Genomic DNA, 17861 nt, shown 5'->3' with positions numbered 1-17861 from the left:
AAAAAATGAACACCTTCAAGCTGCCTGCGAATGCACAGCTTAGGAGGAAAGCTGTACCCGCATGCTACGAATTTGATCTCTTGATGGTGCCCCGGAAATGAACTCTGGCACTTGTACTTCTCAAGTGAGCTTAGCCGGCCTCTCCACGAGAGTGTAACCACAAAACAACACCTTGAAGTTACCTGCGAATGCACAGCCTAGGAGGAAAGCTTTACCCGCATGCTACGAATTTGATCTCTTGATGGTGCCCCGGAAAGGAACTCTGGCCCTTGTACTTCTCAAGTTAACTTAGCCGGCATCCCCACGAGACTCTATCCAAAAAATGAACACCTTCAAGCTGCCTGCAAATGCACAGCTTAGGAGGAAAACAGTACCCGCATGCTACGAATTATTTATCTTTATGGTGCCCCGGACAGGAACTCTGGCACTTGTACTTCTCAAGTGAGCTTAGCTGGCTTCTCCACGAGAGTGTAACCACAAAAGGAACACCTTGAACCTGCCTGCGAATGCACAGTTTAGGAGGAAACCTTACCTGCCTGCTACGAATTTGATGGCTTGAAGGTGCCCCGGAAAGTAACTCTGGCACTTGTACTTCCCAAGTGAGCTTAGCCAGCATCCCCACGAGACTCTATCCACAAAATGATCACCTTCAACCTGCCTGCGAATGCACAGTGTAGGAGGAAAGCTTTACCCGCATGCTACGAATTTGATGTCTTGAAGGTGCCCCGGAAAGGAACTCTGGCACTTGAACTTTTCAAGTGAGCTTTGCCGGCCTCTCCATGAGAGTGTAACCAGAAAAAAACACCTTGAAGCTACCTGCGAATGCACAGCTTAGGAGGAAATCTTTACCCGCATGCTACGAATTTGATCTCTTGATGGTGCCACGGAAAGGAACACTGGCACTTGTACTTCTCAAGTTAACTTAGCCGGCATCCCCACGAGACTCTTTCCAGAAAATCAACACCTTCAAGCTGCCTGCGAATGCACAGTTTAGGAGGAAAGCAGTACCCGCATGCTACGAATTTGATCTCTTGATGGTGCACCGGAAAGGAACTCTGGCACTTGTACTTCCCGAGTGAGCTTAGCCGGCATCCCCACGAGACTCTATCCACAAAAGGAACACCTTGAACCTGCCTGCGAATGCACAGTTTAGGAGGAAACCTTATCCGCCTGCTACGAATTTGATGTCTGGAAGGTGCCCCGGAAAGGAACTCTCGCACTTGTACTTCCCAAGTGAGCTTAGCCGGCATCCCCATGAGACTCTATCCACAAAATGATCATCTTCAACCTGCCTGCGAATGCACAGTGTAGGAGGAAAGCTTTACCCGCATGCTACTAATTTGATGTCTTGAAGGTGCCCCGGAAAGGAACTCTGGCACTTGTATTTCCAAAGTTAACTTAGCCGGCATCCCCACGAGACTCTATCCAAAAAATGAACACCTTGAAGCTGGCTGCGAATGCGCAGCTTAGGAGGAAACAGTACCCGCATGCTACGAATTTGATCTCTTGATGGTGCCCCGGAAAGGAACTCTGGCACTTGTACTTCTCAAGTGAGCTTCGCCGGCCTCTCCACGAGAGTGTAACCACAAAACAACACCTTGAAGCTACCTGCGAATGCACAGCGTAGGAGGAAACTTTACCCGCATGCTACGAATTTGATCTCTTGATGGTGCCCCGGAAAGGAACTCTGGCACTTGTACTTCCAAAGTTAACTTAGCCGGCATCCCCAGGAGACTCTATCCAAAAAATGAACACCTTCAAGCTGGCTGCGAATGCACAGCTTAGGAGGAAAGCAGTACCCGCATGCTACGAATTTGATCTCTTGATGGTGCCCCGGAAAGGAACTCTGGCACTTGTACTTCCAAAGTTAACTTAGCCGGCATCCCCACGAGACTCTATCCAAAAAATGAACACCTTCAAGCTGGCTGCGAATGCACAGCTTAGGAGGAAAGCAGTACCCGCATGCTTCGAATTTGATCTCTTGATGGTGCCACGGAAAGGAACTCTGGCACTTGTACTTCTCAAGTGAGCTTAGCCGTCCACTCCACGAGAGTGTAACCACAAAACAACAACTTGAAGCCGCCTGCGAATACACAGCTTAGGAGGAAAGCTTTACCCGCATGCTACGAATTTGATCTCTTGACGGTGGCCCGGAAAGGAACTCTGGCACTTGTACTTCCCGAGTGAGCTTAGCTGGCATCCCTACGAGACTCTATCCACAAAATGAACACCTTTAAGCTGCCTGTGAATGCACACCTTAGGAGGAAAGCAGTACCCGCATGCTAAGAATTTGATCTCTTGATGGTGCCCCGGAAAGGAACTCTGGCACTTGTACTTCCCAAGTGAGCTTAGCCGGCATCCCCACGAGACTCTATCCACAAAATGATCACCTTCAACCTGCCTGCGAATGCACAGTGTAGGAGGAAAGCTTTACCCGCCTGCTATGAATTTGATGTCTTGAAGGTGCCCCGGAATGTAACTCTGGCACTTGTACTTCTCAGGTGAGCTTAGCCGACCTCTCCACGAGAGTGTAACCACAAAACAACATCTTGAAGCTGCCTGCGAATGCACAGCTTAGGAGGAAAGCTTTACCCGCCTGCTACAATTTTGATCTCTCGATGGTGCCCCGGAAAGGAACTCTGGCACTTGAACTTCCCGAGTGAGCTTAGCCGGCATCCCCACGAGACTCTATCCACAAAATGAACACCTTCAAGCTGCCTGTGAATGCACAGGTTCGGAGGAAAGCAGTACCCGCATTCTACGAATTTGATCTCTTGATGGTGTCCCGGAAAGGAACTCTGGCACTTGTACTTCTCAAGTGAGCTTAGCTGGCATTTCCACGAGAGTCTACCACAAAAGGAACACCTTGAACCTGCCTGCGAATGCACAGTTTAGGAGGAAACCTTACCCGCCTACTATGAATTTGATGTCTTGAAGGTGCCCCGGAAAGTAACTCTGGCACTTGTACTTCTCAAGTGAGCTTAGCTGGCCTCTCCACGAGAGTGTAACCACAAAACAACACCTTGAAGCTGCCCGCGAATGCACAGGTTAGGAGGAAAGCTTTACCCGCGTGCTACGAATTTGATCTCTTGATGGTGCCCCGGAAAGGAACTCTGGCACTTGTACTTCCCAAGTGAACTTAGCCGGCATCCCCACGAGAGTGTAACCACAAAATGAACACCTTCAAGCTGCCTGTGAATGCACAGCTTAGGAGGAAAGCAGTACCCGCATGCTACGAATTTGATCTCTTGATGGTGCCTCGGAAAGGAACTCTGGCACTTGTACTTCTCAAGTGAGCTTAGTTGGCATTTCCACGAGAGTCTAACCACAAAAGGAACACCTTGAACCTGCCTGTGAATGCACAGATTAGGAGGAAACCTTACCCGCCTGCTACGAATTTGATGTCTTGAAGGTGCCCCGGAAAGTAACTCTGGAACTTGTACTTCCCAAGTGAGCTTACCCTGCATCCCCACGAGACTCTATCCACAAAATTCTCACCTTCAACGTGCCTGCGAATTCACAGTGTAGGAGGAAATGTTTACCCGCATGCTACGAATTTGATTTCTTGAAGGTTCCGCGGAAAGGAGCTCTGGCTCTTGAACTTCTCAAGTGAGCTTCGCCGGCCTCTCCACGAGAGTGTAACCACAAAACAACACCTTGAAGCTACCTGCGAATGCACGCTTAGGAGGAAAACTTTACCCGCATGCTACGAATTTGATCTCTTGATGGTGCCCCGGAAAGGAACTCTGGCACTTGTACTTCCCAAGTTAACTTAGCCGGCATCCCCACGAGTTTCTATCCAAAAAATGAACACCTTCAAACTGGCTGCGAATGCACAGCTTAGGAGGAAAGCAGTACCCGCATGCTACGAATTTGATCTCTTGATTGTGCCCCGGAAAGGAACTCTGGCACTTGTACTGACCAAATTAACTTAGCCGGCATCCCCACGAGACTCTATCGAAAAAATCAACACCTTCAAGCTGGCTGCGAATGCACAGCTTAGGAGGAAAGCAGTACCCGCATGCTACGAATTTGATCTCTTTATGGTGCCCCGGAAAGGAACTCTAGCACTTATACTTCTCAAGTTAGCTTAGCCGGCTTCTCCACGAGAGTGTAACCACAAAAAAACACCTTGAAGCTGCCTGCGAATGCACAGATTAGCAGGAAAGCTTTAACCGCATGCTACGAATTTGATCTCTTGATGGTGCCCCGGAACGGAACTCTGGCACTTGTACTTCCCAAGTGAGCTTAGCCGGCATCCCCACGAGACTCTATCCACAAAATAATCACCTTCAACCTGCCTGCGAATGCACAGTGTAGGAGGAAAGCTCTACCCGCATGCTACGAATTTGATGTCTTGAAGGTGCACCGGAAAGGAACTCTGGCACTTGAACTTCTCAAGTGAGAGTCGCCGGCCTCTCCACGAGAGTGTAACCACAAAACAACACCTTGAAGCTACCTGTGAATGCACAGCTTAGGAAGAAAGATTTACCCGCATGCTACGAATTTGATCTCTTGATGGTGCCGCGGAAAGGAACTCTGGCACTTGTACTTCCCAAGTTAACTTAGCCGGCATCCCCACGAGACTCTATCCAAAAAATGAACACCTTCAAGCTGGCTGCGAATGCACAGCTTAGGAGGAAAGCAGTACCCGCATGCTACGAATTTGATCTCTTGATGGTGGTGCCCCGGAAAGTTACTCTGGCACTGGTACTCCTCAAGTGAGCTTAGCTGGCATTTCCACGAGAGTCTAACCACAAAAGGAACACCTTGAACCTGCCTGCGAATGCACAGTTTACGAGGAAACCTTACCCGCCTGCTACGAATTTGATGTCTTGAAGGTGCCCCGGAAAGTAACTCTGGCACTTGTACTTCCCAAGTGAGCTTAGCCGGCATCCCCACGAGACTCTATCCACAAAATGATCACCTTCAACCTGCCTGCGAATGCACACCTTAGGAGGAAATCTTTACCCGCATGCTACGAATTTGATCTCTTGATGGTGCCATGGAAAGGAACACTGGCACTTGTACTTCTCAAGTTAACTTAGCCGGCATCCCCACGAGACTCTTTCCAAAAAATCAACACCTTCAAGCTGCCTGCGAATGAACAGCTAGGGAGAAAAGCAGTACCGCATGCTACGAATTTGATCTCTTGATGGTGCCCCGGAAAGGAACTCTGGCACTTGTACTTCTCAAGTGAGCTTAGCTGGCCTCTCCACGAGAGTGTAACCACAAGAACACACCTTGAAGCTGCCTGCGAATGCACAGGATAGGAGGAAAGCTTTACCCGCATGCTACGAATTTGATCTCTTGATGGTGCCCCGGAACGGAACTCTGGCACTTGGACTTCCCAAGTGAGCTTAGACGGCATCCCCACGAGACTCTATCCAGAAAATGACCACCTTCAACCTGGCTGCGAATGCACAGCTTAGGAGGAAAGCTTTACCCGCATGCTACGAATTTGATCTCTTGATGGTGCCCCGGAAAGGAACTCTGGCACTTGTACTTCTCAAGTGAGCTTAGCCGGCATCCCCACGAGACTCTATCCACAAAATGAACACCTTCAAGCTGCCTGTGAATGCACAGCTTAGGAGGAAAGCAGTACCCGCATGCTACGAATTTGATCTCTTTATGGTGCCCCGGAAAGGAACTCTGGCACTTGTACTTCTCAAGTGAGCTTAGCTGGCCTCTCCACGAGGGTGTAACCACAAAACAACACCTTGAAGCTGCCTGCGAATGCACAGGTTAGGAGGAAAGCTTTACCGGCATGCTACGAATTTGATGTCTTGATGGTGCCCCGGAAAGGAACTCTGGCACTTGTACTTCCCAAGTGAGCTTAGCCGGCATCCCCATGAGACTCTAACCACAAAATGATCACCTTCAACCTGACTGCGAATGCACAGTGTAGGAGGAAAGCTTTACCCGCATGCTACGAATTTGATGTCTTGAAGGTGCCCCGGAAAGGAACTCTGGCACTTGAACTTCTCAAGTGAGCTTCGCGGGCCTCTCCACGAGAGTGTAACCACAAAACAACACCCTGAAGCTACCTGCGAATGCACAGCTTAGGAGGAAAGCTTTACCTGCATGCTACGAATTTGATATCTTGATGGTGCCCCGGAAAGGAACTCTGGCACTTGTACTTCCCAAATTAACTTAGCCGGCATCCCCACGAGACTCTATCCAAAAAATCAACACCTTCAAGCTGGCTGCGAATGCACAGCTTAGGAGAAAAGCAGTTCCTGCATGCTACGAATTTGATCTCTTGATGGTGCCCCGGAAAGGAACGCTGGCACTTGTACTTCCCAAGTGAGCTTAGCCGGCCTCTCCACGAGAGTGTAACCACATAAGAACAACTTGAAGCTGCCTGCGAATGCACACCTTAGGAGGAAAGCTTTACCCGCATGCTACGAATTTGATCTCTTGATGGTGCCCCGGAAAGGAACTCTGGCACTTGTACTTCTCAAGTTAACTTAGCCGGCATCCCCACGAGACTCTATCCAAAAAATGAACACCTTCAAGCTGCCTGCGAATGCACAGCTTAGGAGGAAAGCAGTACCCGCATGCTACGAATTTGATCTCTTGATGGTGCCCCGGAAAGGAACTCTGGCACTTGTACTACCCAAGTTAACTTCGCCGGCATCCCCCCGAGACTCTATCCAACAAATGAACACCTTCAAGCTGGCTGCGAATGCACAGCTTAGGAGGAAAGCAGTACCCACATGATACGAATTTCATCTCTTGATGGTGTCCCGGAAAGGAACTCTGGCACTTGTACTTCTCAAGTGAGCTTAGCCGGCCTCTCCACGAGAGTGTAACCACAAAACAACAACTTGAAGATGCCTGCGAATGCACAGTATAGGAGGAAAGCAGTACCCGCATGCTACGAATTTGATCTCTTGATGGTGCCCCGGAAAGGAACTCTGGCACTTGTACTTCCCGAGTGAGCTTAGCCGGCATCCCCACGAGACTCTATCCACAAAATGAACACCTTCAAGCTGCCTGTGAATGCACAGCTTAGGAGGAAAGCAGTACCCACATGCTACGAATTTGATCTCTTGATGGTGCCCCGGAAAGTTACTCTGGCACTGGTACTGCTCAAGTGAGCTTAGCTGGCATTTCCACGAGACTCTAACCACAAAAGGAACACCTTGAACCTGCCTGCGAATGCACAGTTTAGGAGGAAAGCTTACCCGCCTGCTACGAATTTGATGTCTTGAAGGTGCCCCGGAAAGTAACTCTGGCACTTGTACTTCCCAAGTGAGCTTAGCCTGCACCCCAAGAGACTCTATCGACAAAATTCTCACCTTCAATCTGCCTGCGAATGCACAGTGTAGGAGGAAAGCTTTACCCGCATGCTACGAATTTGATGTCTTGAAGGTGCCCCGGAAAGGAACTCTGGCTCTTGAACTTCTCAAGTGAGCTTCGCCAGCCTCACCACGAGAGTGTAACCACAAAACAACAACTTGAAGCTGCCTGCAAATGCACAGCTTAGGAGGAAAGCTTTACCCGCATGCTACGAATTTGATCTCTTGATGGTGCCCCGGAAAGGAACTCTGGCACTTGTACTTCCCAAGTGAGCTTAGCCGGCATCCTCACGAGACTCTATCCACAAAATGAACACCTTCAAGCTGCCTGTGAATGCACAGCTTAGGAGGAAAGCAGTACCCGCATGCTACGAATTTGATCTCTTGATGGTGCCCCGGAAAGGAACTCTGGCACTTGTACTTCCCGAGTGAGCTTTGCTGGCATTTCCATGACAGTCTAACCACAAAAGGAACACCTTGAACCTGCCTGTGAATGCACAGTTTAGGAGGAAACCTTACCCGCCTGCTACGAATTTGATGTCTTGAAGGTGCCCCGGAAAGAAACTCTGGCACTTGTACTTCTCAAGTGAGCTTAGCTGGCATTTCCACGAGAGTCTAACCACAAAAGGAACTCCTTGAACCTGCCTGCGAATGCACAGTGTAGGAGGAAAGCTTTACCCGCCTGCTACGAATTTGATCTCTTGATGGTGCCCCGGAACGGAACTCTGGCACTTGTACTTCCCAAGTGAGCTTAGCCGGCATCCCCACGAGACTCTATCCACAAAATGATCACCTGCAACCTGCCTGCGAATGCACAGTGTAGGAGGAAACCTTACCCGCCTACTACGAATTTGATGTCTTGAAGGTGCCCCGGAAAGTAACTTTGGCACTTGTACTTCCCAAGTGAGCTTAGCCGGCATCCCCACGAGACTCTATCCACAAAATGAACACATTCAACCTGCCTGCGAATGCACAGTGTAGGAGGAAAGCTTTACCCACATACTACGAATTTGATGCTTTGAAGGTGCCCCGGAAATGAACTCTGGCATTTGAACTTCTCAAGTGAGCTTCGCCGGCCTGTCCACGAGAGTTTAACCACAAAACAACACCTTGAAGCTACCTGCGAATGCACAGCTTAGGAGGAAATCTTTACCCGCATGCTACGAATTTGATCTGTTGATGGTGCCCCGGAACGGAACTCTGGCACTTGTACTTCTCAAGTTAACTTAGCCGGCATCCCCACGAGACTCTATCCAAAAAATGAACACCTTCAAGCTGGCTGCGAATGCACAGCTTAGGAGGAAAGCAGTACCCACATGCTACGAATTTGATCTCTTGATGGTGCCCCGGAAAGGAACTCTGGCACTTGTACTTCTCAAGTGAGCTTAGCCGGCCTCTCCACGAGAGTGTAACCACAAAATCACACCTTGAATCTGCCTGCGAATGCACAGGTTAGGAGGAAAGCTTTACACGCATGCTACGAATTTTATCTCTTGATGGTGCCCCGGAAAGGAACTCTGGCACTTGAACTTCTCAAGTGAGCTTAGCCGGCCTCTCCACGACAGTGTAATCACAAACAAAACACCTTGAAGCTACCTGTGAATGCACAGCTTAGGAAGAAAGCTTTACCCGCATGCTACGAATTTGATCTCTTGATGGTGCCCCGGAAAGGAACTCTGGCACTTGTACTTCCCAAGTTAACTTAGCCGGCATCTCCACGAGACTCTATCCAAAAAATGAACACCTTCAAGCTGGCTGCGAATGCACAGCTTAGGAGGAAAGCAGTACCCGCATGCTACGAATTTGATCTCTTGATGGTGCCCCGGAAAGTTACTCTGGCACTGGTACTGCTCAAGTGAGCTTAGCTGGCATTTCCACGAGAGTCTAACCACAAAAGGAACACCTTGAACCTGCCTGCGAATGCACAGTTTAGGAGGAAACCTTACCCGCCTGCTACGAATTTGATGTCTTGAAGGTGCCCCGGAAAGTAACTCTGGCACTTGAACTTCTCAAGTGTGCTTGGCCGGCCTCTCCACGAGAGTGTAACCACAAAACAACACCTTGAAGCTACCTGCGAATGCACAGATTAGGAAGAAACCTTTACCCGCATGCTACGAATTTGATCTCTTGATGGTGCCCCGGAAAGGAACTCTGGCACTTGTACTTCCCAAGTGAACTTAGCCGGCATCCCCACGAGACTCTATCCAAAAAATGAACACCTTCAAGCTGGCTGCGAATGCACAGCTTAGGAGGAAAGCAGTACCCGCATGCTCCGAATTTGATCTCTTGATGGTGCCCCGGAAAGGAACTCTGGCACTTGTACTCCTCAAGTGAGCTTAGCCGGCCTCTCCACGAGAGTGTAACCACAAAATCACACCTTGAATCTGCCTGCGAATGCACAGGTTAGGAGGAAAGCTTTACACGCATGCTACGAATTTTATCTCTTGATGGTGCCCCGGAAATGAACTCTGGCACTTGAACTTCTCAAGTGAGCTTAGCCGGCCTCTCCACGAGAGTGTAACCACAAAACAACACCTTGAAGTTACCTGCGAATGCACAGCCTAGGAGGAAAGCTTTACCCGCATGCTACGAATTTGATCTCTTGATGGTGCCCCGGAAAGGAACTCTGGCACTTGTACTTCTCAAGTTAACTTAGCCGGCATCCCCACGAGACTCTATCCAAAAAATGAACACCTTCAAGCTGGCTGCGAATGCACAGCTTAGGAGGAAAGCAGTAACCGCATGCTACGAATTTGATATCTTTAAGGTGCACCGGAAAGGAACTCTGGCACTTGTACTTCTCAAGTGAGCTTAGCTGGCTTCTCCACGAGAGTGTAACCACAAAAACACACCTTGAAGCTGCCTGCGAATGCACAGGATAGGAGGAAAGCTTTACCCGCATGCTACGAATTTGATCTCTTTATGGTGCCCCGGAACGGAACTCTGGCACTTGTACTTCCCAAGTGAGCTTAGCCGGCATCCCCACAAGACTCTATCCACAAAGTGATCACCTTCAACCTGCCTGCGAATGCACAGTGTAGGAGGAAAGCTTTACCCGCATGCTACGAATTTGATGTCTTGAAGGTGCCCCGGAAAGGAACTCTGGCACTTGAACTTCTCAAGTGAGAGTCGCCGGCCTCTCCACGAGAGTGTAACCACAAAACAACACCTTGAAGCTACCTGTGAATGCACAGCTTAGGAAGAAAGCTTTACCCGCATGCTACGAATTTGATCTCTTGATGGTGCCCTGGAAAGGAACTCTGGCACTTGTACTTCCCAAGTTAACTTAGCCGGCATCTCCACGAGACTCTATCCAAAAAATGAACACCTTCAAGCTGGCTGCGAATGCACAGCTTAGGAGGAAAGCAGTACCCGCATGCTACGAATTTGATCTCTTGATGGTGCCCCGGAAAGTTACTCTGGCACTGGTACTGCTCAAGTGAGCTTAGCTGGCATTTCCACGAGAGTCTAACCACAAAAGGAACACCTTGAACCTGCCTGCGAATGCACAGTTTAGGAGGAAACCTTACCCGCCTGCTACGAATTTGATGTCTTGAAGGTGCCCCGGAAAGTAACTCTGGCACTTGAACTTCTCAAGTGTGCTTGGCCGGCCTCTCCACGAGAGTGTAACCACAAAACAACACCTTGAAGCTACCTGCGAATGCACAGATTAGGAAGAAACCTTTACCCGCATGCTACGAATTTGATCTCTTGATGGTGCCCCGGAAAGGAACTCTGGCACTTGTACTTCCCAAGTGAACTTAGCCGGCATCCCCACGAGACTCTATCCAAAAAATGAACACCTTCAAGCTGGCTGCGAATGCACAGCTTAGGAGGAATGCAGTACCCGCATGCTCCGAATTTGATCTCTTGATGGTGCCCCGGAAAGGAACTCTGGCACTTGTACTCCTCAAGTGAGCTTAGCCGGCCTCTCCACGAGAGTGTAACCACAAAATCACACCTTGAATCTGCCTGCGAATGCACAGGTTAGGAGGAAAGCTTTACACGCATGCTACGAATTTGATCTCTTGATGGTGCCCCGGAAAGGAACTCTGGCACTTGAACTTCCCAAGTTAACTTAGCCGGCATCCCCACGAGACTCTATCCAAAAAATGAACACCTTCAAGCTGGCTGCGAATGCACAGCTTAGGAGGAATGCAGTACCCGCATGCTCCGAATTTGATCTCTTGATGGTGCCCCGGAAAGGAACTCTGGCACTTGAACTTCTCAAGTGAGCTTAGCCGGCCTCTCCACGAGAGTGTAACCACAAAACAACACCTTGAAGTTACCTGCGAATGCACAGCCTAGGAGGAAAGCTTTACCCGCATGCTACGAATTTGATCTCTTGATGGTGCCCCGGAAAGGAACTCTGGCACTTGAACTTCCCAAGTTAACTTAGCCAGAATCCCCACGAGACTCTATCCAAAAAATAAACACCTTCAAGCTGGCTGCAAAGGCACAGTTTAGGAGGAAAGCTGTACCCGCATGCTACGAATTTCATCTCTTGATTGTGCCCTGGAAAGGAACTCTGGCACTTGTACTTCTCAAGTGAGCTTAGCCGGCCTCTCCACGAGAGTGTAACCACAAAACAACAACTTGAAGCTGCCTGTGAATGCACAGCTTAGGAGGAAAGCTTTACCCGCATGGTACGAATTTGATCTCTTGATGGTGCCCCGGAAAGGAACTCTGGTACTTGTACTTCCCAAGTTAACATAGCCGGCATCCCCACGAGACTCCATCCAAAAAATGAACACCTTCAACCTGGCTGCGAATGCACAGCTTAGGAGGAAAGCAGTACCCGCATGCTACGAATTTGATCACTTGATGGTGCCCCCGAAAGGAACTCTGGCACTTGTACTTCCCGAGTGAGCTTAGCCTGCATCCCCACGAGACTCTATGCACAAAATGAACACCTTCAAGCTGCCTGTGAATGCACAGCTTAGGAGGAAATCAGTACCCGCATGCTACGAATTTGATCTCTTTATGGTGTCCTGGAAAGGAACTCTGGCACTTGTACTTCTCAAGTGAGCTTAGCTGGCATTTCCACGAGAGTCTAACCACAAAAGGAACACCTTGAACCTGCCTGTGAATGCACAGTTTAGGAGGAAACCTTACCCGCCTGCTACGAATTTGATGTCTTGATGGTGCCCCGGAAAGGAACTCTGGCACTTGTACTTCTCAAGTGAGCTTAGCTGGCATTTCCACGAGAGTCTAACCACAAAGGGAACACCTTGAACCTGCCTGCGCATGCACAGTTTAGGAGGAAACCTTACCCGCCTGCTACGAATTTGATGTCTTCAAGGTGCCCCGGAAAGTAACTCTGGCACTTGTACTTCTCAAGTGAGCTTAGCGGGCCTCTCCACGGGAGTGTAACCACAAAACAACACCTTGAACCTGCCTGCGAATGCACAGGTTAGGAGGAAAGCTTTACCCGGATGCTACGAATTTGATCTCTTGGTGGTGACCCGGAAAGGAACTCTGGCACTTGTTCTTCCCAAGTGAGCTTAGCCGGCATCCCCACGAGACTCTATCCACAAAATGATCACCTTCAACCTGTCTGCGAATGCACAGTGTAGGAGGAAAGCTTTACCCGCATGCTACGACTTTGATGTCTTGAAGGTGCCCCGGAAATGATCTCTGGCACTTGAACTTCTCAAGTGAGCTTCGCCAGACTCTCCACGAGAGTGTAACCACAAAACAACACCTTGAAGCTACCTGCGAATGCACAGCTTAGGAGGAAAGCTTTACCCGCATGCTATGAATTTGATCTCTTGATGGTGCCCCGGAAAGGAACTCTGGCACTTGAACTTCCCAAGTTAACTTAGCCGGCATCCCCACGAGACTCTATCCAAAAAATAAACACCTTCAAGCTGGCTGCAAAGGCACAGCTTAGGAGGAAAGCAGTACCCGCATGCTAGGAATTTGATCTCTTGATGGTGCCCCGGAAAGGAACTCTGGCACTTGTACTTCTCAAGTGAGCTTAGCCGGCCTCTCCACGAGAGTGTAACCACAAAACAACAACATGAAACTCCCTACGAATGCACAGCTTACGAGGAAAGCTTTACCCGCATGGTACGAATTTGATCTCTTCATGGTGCCCCGGAAAGGAACTCTGGCTCTTGTACTTCCAAAGTTAACTTAGCAGGCATCCCCATGAGACTCTATTCAAAAAATGAACACCTTCAAGCTGGCTGCTAATGCACAGCTTAGGAGGAAAGCAGTACCCGCATGCTACGAATTTGATCACTTGATGGTGCCCCGGAAAGGAACTCTGGCACTTGTACTTCCCGAGTGAGCTTAGCCGGCATCCCCACGAGACTCTATCCACAAAATGAACACCTTCAAGCTGCCTGTGAATGCACAGCTTAGGAGGAAAGCCGTAACCGCATGCTACGAATTTGATCTCTTTATGGTGTCCTGGAAAGGAACTCTGGCACTTGTACTTCTCAAGTGAGCTTAGCTGGAATTTCCACGAGAGTCTAACCACAAAAGGAACACCTTGAACCTGCCTGCGAATGCACAGTTTAGGAGGAAACCTTACGCGCCTGCTACGAATTTGATGTCTTGAAGGTGCCCCGGAAAGTAACTCTGGCACTTGTACTTCTCAAGTGAGCTTAGCTGGACTCTCCATGAGAGTGTAACCACAAAACAACACCTTGAAGCTGCCTGCGAATGCACAGGTTAGGAGGAAAGCTTTACCCGCATGCTACAAATTTGATCTCTTGATGGTGCCCCGGAAAGGAACTCTGGCACTTGTACTTCCCAAGTGAGCTTAGCCGGCATCCCCACGAGACTATATCCACAAAATGATCACCTTCAACCTGCCTGCGAATGCACAGTGTAGGAGGAAAACTTTACTCGCATGGTACGAATTTGATGTTTTGAAGGTGCCCCGGAAAGAAACTGTGGCACTTCAGCTTCTCAAGTGAGCTGCGCCGGCCTCTCCACGAGAGTGTAACCACAGAACAACACCTTGAAGCTACCTGCGAATGCATAGCTTAGGAGGAAAGCTTTACCCGCATGCTACGAATTTGATCTCTTGATGGTGCCCCGGAAAGGAACTCTGGCACTTGTATTTCCCAAGATAACTTAGCCGGCATCCCCATGAGACTCTATCCAAAAAATGAACAGCTTCAAGCTGGCTGCGAATGCACAGCTTAGGAGGAAAGCAGTACCCGCATGCTACGAATTTGATCTCTTGATGGTGCCCCGGAAAGGAACTCTGGCACATGTACTTCTCAAGTGAGCTTAGCTGGCATTTCCACGAGAGTCTAACCACAAAGGGAACACCTTGAACCTGCCAGCGAATGCACAGTTTAGGAGGAAACCTTACCCGCCTGCTACGAATTTGATGTCTTGAAGGTGCCCCGGAAAGTAACTCTGGCACTTGTACTTCTCAAGTGAGCTTAGCTGGCCTCTCCACGAGAGTGTAACCACAAAACAACACCTTGAAGCTGCCTGCGAATGCACAGGTTAGAAGGAAAGCTTTACCCGCATGCTACGAATTTGATCTCTTGGTGGTGCCCTGGAAAGGAACTGTGGCACTTGTTCTTCCCAAGTGAGCTTAGCCGGCCACCCCACGAGACTCTATCCACAAAATGATCACCTTCAACCTGCCTGCGAATGCACAGTGTAGGAGGAAAGCTTTACCCGCATGCTACGAATTTGATGTCTTGAAGGTGCCCCGGAAATGATCTCTGGCACTTGAACTTCTCAAGTGAGCTTCGCCGGACTCTCCACGAATGTAACCACAAAACAACACCTTGAAGCTACCTGCGAATGCAAAGCTTAGGAGGAAAGCTTTACCCGCATGCTCCGAATTTGATCTCTTGATGGTGCCCCGGAAAGGAACTCTGGCACTTGAACTTCCCAAGTTAACTTAGCCGGCATCCCCACGAGACTCTATCCAAAAAATAAACACCTTCAAGCTGGCTGCAAAGGCACAGCTTAGGAGGAAAGCAGTACCCGCATGCTACGAATTTGATCTCTTGATGGTGCCCCGGAAAGGAACTCTGGCACTTGTACTTCTCAAGTGAGCTTAGCCGGCCTCTCCACGAGAGTGTAACCACAAAACAACAAGTTGAAGCTCCCTGCGAGTGCACAGCTTAGGAGGAAAGCTTTACCCGCAGGCTACGAATTTGATCTCTTGATGGTTCCCCGGAAATGAACTCTGGCACTTGTACTTCCCGAGTGAGCTTAGCCGGCATCCCCACGAGTCTGTATCCACAAAATGAACACATTCAAGCTGCCTGTGAATGCACAGCTTAGGAGGAAAGCAGTACCCGCATGCTACGAATTTGATCTCTTTATGCTGCCCTGGAAAGGAACTCTGGCACTTGTACTTCTCAAGTGAGCTTAGCTGGCATTTCCACGAGAGTCTAACCACAAAAGGAACACCTTGAACCTGCCTGCGAATGCACAGTTTAGGAGGAAACCTTACCCGCCTGCTACGAATTTGATGTGTTGAAGGTGCCCCGGAAAGTAACTCTGGCACTTGTACTTCTCAAGTGAGCTTAGCGGGCCTCTCCACGGGAGTGTAACCACAAAACAACACCTTAAAGCTGCCTGCGAATGCACAGGTTAGGAGGAAAGCTTTACCCGCATGCTACGAATTTGATGTCTTGAAGGTGCCCCGGAAATGATCTCCGGCACTTGAACTTCTCAAGTGAGCTTAGCGGGTCTCTCCACGGGAGTGTAACCACAAAACAACACCTTGAAGCTGCCTGCGAATGCACAGGTTAGGAGGAAAGCTTTACCCGCATGCTACGAATTTGATGTCTTGAAGGTGCCCCGGAAATGATCTCTGGCACTTGAACTTCTCAAGTGAGCTTCGCTGGAGTCTCCACGAGAGTGTAACCACAAAACAACACCCTGAAGCTACCTGCGAATGCACAGCATAGGAGGAAAGCTTTACCCGCATGCTACGAATTTGATCTCTTGATGGTGACCCTGAAAGGAACTCTGGCACTTGAACTTCCGAAGTTAACTTATCCGGCATCCCCACGAGACTCTATCCAAAAAATAAACACCTTCAAGCTGGCTGCAAAGGCACAGCTTAGGAGGAAAGCAGTACCCGCATGCTACGAATTTGATCTCTTGATGGTGCCCCGGAAAGGAACTCTGGCACTTGTACTTGTGAAGTGAGCTTAGCCGGCCTCTCCACGAGAGTGTAACCACAAAACAACAACTTGAAGCTGCCTGCGAATGCACAGCATAGGAGGAAATATTTACCCGCATGCTACGAATTTGATCTCTTGATGGTGCCCCGGAAAGAAACTCTGGCACTTGTACTTCCCAAGTTAACTTAGCCGGCATCCCCACGAGACTCCATCCAAAAAATGAACACCTTCAAGCTGGCTGCGAATGCACAGCTTAGGAGGAAAGCAGTAGCCGCATGCTACGAATTTGATCACTTGATGGTGCCCCCGAAAGGAACTCTGGCACTTGTACTTCCCGAGTGAGCTTAGCCGGCATCCCCACGAGACTCTATCGACAAAATGAACACCTTCAAGCTGCCTGTGAATGCACAGCTTAGGAGGAAAGCAGTACCCGCATGCTACGAATTTGATCTCTTTATGGTGTCCTGGAAAGGAACTCTGGCACTTGTACTTCTCAAGTGAGCTTAGCTGGCATTTCCACGAGAGTCTAACCACAAAAGGAACACCTTGAACCTGCCTGCGAATGCACAGTTTAGGAGGAAACCTTACCCGCCTGCTACGAATTTGATGTTTTGAAGGTGCCCCGGAAAGAAACTCTGGCATTTGAACTTCTCAAGTGAGCTGCGCCGGCCTCTCCACGAGAGTGTAACCACAGAACAACACCTTGAAGCTACCTGCGAATGTACAGCTTAGGAGGAAAGCTTTACCCGCATGCTACGAATTTGATCTCTTGATGGTGCCCCGGAAAGGAACTCTGGCACTTGTATTTCCCAAGTTAACTTAGCCGGCATCCCCATGAGACTCTATCCAAAAAATGAACAGCTTCAAGCTGGCTGCGAGTGCACAGCTTAGGAGGAAAGCTTTTCCCGCATGCTACGAATTTGATCTCTTGGTGGTGCCCCGGAAAGGAACTCTGGCACTTGTTCTTCCCAAGTGAGCTTAGCCGGCATCCCCACGAGACTCTATCCACAAAATGATCACCTTCAACCTGCCTGCGAATGCACAGTGTAGGAGGAAAGATTTACCCGCATGCTACGAATTTGATGTCTTGAAGGTGCCCCGGAAATGATCTCTGGCACTTGAACTTCTCAAGTGAGCTTCGCCGGACTCTCCAGGAGAGTGTAACCACAAAACAACACCTTGAAGCTACCTGCGAATGCACAGCTTAGGAGGAAAGCTTTACCCGCATGCTACGAATTTGATCTCTTGATGGTGCCCCGGAAAGGAACTCTGGCACTTGAACTTCCCAAGTTAACTTAGCCGGCATTCCCACGAGACTCTATCCACAAAATGATCACCTTCAAACTGCCTGCGAATGCACAGTGTAGGAGGAAAGCTTTACCCGCATGCTACGAATTTGATGTCTTGAAGGTGCCCCGGAAATGATCTCTGGCACTTG

This window comes from Kogia breviceps, chromosome 5 (genome assembly GCF_026419965.1).
Source record: "Kogia breviceps isolate mKogBre1 chromosome 5, mKogBre1 haplotype 1, whole genome shotgun sequence".
NCBI classification, from domain to species: Eukaryota; Metazoa; Chordata; class Mammalia; order Artiodactyla; family Physeteridae; genus Kogia; species Kogia breviceps.
The sequence above is the reverse complement of the archived record's forward strand: the minus strand, read 5'-3'. Positions refer to the sequence as shown.